Genomic DNA, 2,713 nt, shown 5'->3' on the forward strand with positions numbered 1-2,713 from the left:
TGTCCAGGCTGTCCTAAATCAAATAACATGAGTTCCCTGCGCAGCATGGCCTGGCATAGAGGGTGAAGGTACATGGAAACACTTCCCAGTACTACGTAGAATCATAGAATGGTTTGGGTTGGAAGGGATCTTCAAGTAAATCTAGTTCCAACCCCACTTCTATAGGCAGGGACACCTCCCACTAAACCAGGTGGCTCAAAACTCCATCCAGTCTGGCCTTGAATGCTTCCAGGGATGGGGCATCCACAACCTCACTGGGCAACCTGTTCCAGTGTCTCACCACCCTCACAGTAAAGAATTTCTTCCTAATCTCTAGTATAAATCTACTCTCTTTCACTTTAAACCCATTTTCCCTCATCCTGTTTCTACATACCCTTACAAAAAGTCCCTCCTCAGCTTTTCTGTAGACCCCTCTCAGGTACTGGAAAGCCACCATAAGATCCCCCGGGAGTCTTCTCTTCTCTAGGCTGAAGAACCTCAATTTTCTAAGCCTATCCCTCTAGAGGGGGTGCTTCAGCCCTCTGATCATTTTCATGGCCCTCCTCTGGCCGTATATTTGTCATACTCTTCTAGTTTCTTTTTCCTAGCTTGTGCTAGCTTCTTGCTTTCATTAATACAAATAGTCAAATATCCTTTAAATGATGTATGGAGAGCAGCAGTAATTTAAATGAAGCCTGATCAAGCCAAATCCTAAGCCAAACCCTGCTCTCAGTTCCACCAGGAAAAACATTAGTGTCACATGGCTGTGCTGGCAGGGTGCTTCATCACAGCTAACAAACCCCAAGGAACACCCCTGAGTCACCCTGTGCCTGGGGAGCAGCAGCACACAGCTGGCTCTGGCTGCCTTGGTCAGCCCTGGCTCCTCTGCTTTGCATGGTTGGGTGGTGCACATGTGCTTTGCACCTGCAGGTAAATCAAGAAGGTTTTTTCTCTAATCATTTTACATAGTGAATACTGACATCAATAAGTATGAAAGCAAATCTTGGTAACTACTTATTATCAACGTGTCCTAAGTGTTATCTTGTGGGAAGGAAGACATTACTTGCTAGAAGAATAAAACTTAATTCAAAACAATATATTGTTGAGGCTTTTTTGGTTTGCAGTTCTAAGAGTTTTTTAAGATCATATTTTCCGGTTGGGAAGAAGGAGGTTGAGTTTTCTCTGATATTAAAAAGTAAAGACTTGGAAATGGGCACTAAAATTTTGTCTCTTCATCTGCTTGAACTTGATGAAAAAAATCAATAATAATTTTAAAAATCCTGGCTAAGTTTTGAGAGTGAGGAGGAGAAGTGTAGATTTGATATTAGGATTTAAGGATCAGGTGGGGAGGGAGCAAATTGCTAATGACAGATATTGGTACAATGTGCATCTGAAAGTATACCCAAGAAACTAGTGATAGAAACATTCACCATGAGTACTTTAAAATTTGGGCTCCAATTGTGGAAAAAAAGCGTGAATGTTCATGGCAGATTTTTCAGACTTCAAGGGCACCATTGTGACAGTTACTGTATGGAAAAGGATAGAAGGCAAGGAAAAAACCCAAGCTTTTCTTTGCTCCATTTATTCCCGAATCCTCTCACAATATTTCTAGGGCCATCATATCTTGGTGTAGTTCCCTAGACAGGTGAACTTGCTTTCCAGATAAGATAGCAGCAGAAAGCATATAGCAAATTAGAACTGGTCCCACAGTTCTGCAGAGGTGAAACTACTCAAGAAGCACATGAGACCCTGTGCCCAATCATAGCCTTTCCTCAGCATGGGGTCCCTACTTGCAAAATGCTGCAAACTCAGTCTAGGAAACTTCTGCCTTTCCACAGCAGACAAGTGCAATATACCAGCCTGTATAATAACTCATATAAATGAGTGTTTTTTTCAAGGGATAGCTTCTGCCTTCCATCATTGTTAGCACGTGTGATGCTAGGAGTACTGAGCTGGCTGCAGAGAGGGTCAGGGCAGAGTAATTTACACCAAGGGCCCTTCCAACCCAAAATATTCTATGATTCTATGATCTGTGATAAAACTGAAAACAAATGCTTTGCTATGAATCACATGGCCCAAAATGGGAATAGTCTAAGACAGTGGTACTTAAGGGATACTGAAGTGGGACTTGAAGGAAGTAGGAAACTAGAGATATAATGAAGCCTGATCAAGAGAAGAGTTTTGCAACAATGTAAAGAAGAATTTCAAAATTGTCACAATATTTTAAGTGAAAACAGCTTTTAACACAAAGGAAGAAAAAAAAATCCTGAGTATGTCAGTTTTATTTCAAACTGTGTATGTGTGTGTATGTGTGTGTGTGTGGCAGGGGGATGACAATTTAATTTGAAGGGACACAAAGAGAAAAAGGAGGAAAGCATTTCTTCTGTTCTGGGACTGCTTGCTCTGTACCTACAGCCAGAAACATAGTCTCAGTTATTTTCTGCCTGAATGGTGGAGGTTTGAAATACATCCATATCTGCATTTCTTTGTTCTACTGTTTCAATTTGCACTTCTGTACTTCTGTAAGGATTGCTTTTCTTCTTCTTAATGCTAATCTGGAAAACATTACCTGGGTTTGTTTTTCATATATGTACTGATTAACTAATTTTAAAAATTAATCATTTCCTGAAGCATTAAAATGGTAATGTTAACAATAAGAACACACACGAAACAACATAGCAGTGCTTGTCTGAATAATTAAATGCAACTTGGCATCTGTGTATGCCTTATGACA

The sequence above is a fragment of the Phasianus colchicus genome, chromosome 14, assembly GCF_987193195.1.
Source record: "Phasianus colchicus chromosome 14, bPhaCol1.hap1.1, whole genome shotgun sequence".
Lineage (NCBI taxonomy): Eukaryota > Metazoa > Chordata > Aves > Galliformes > Phasianidae > Phasianus > Phasianus colchicus.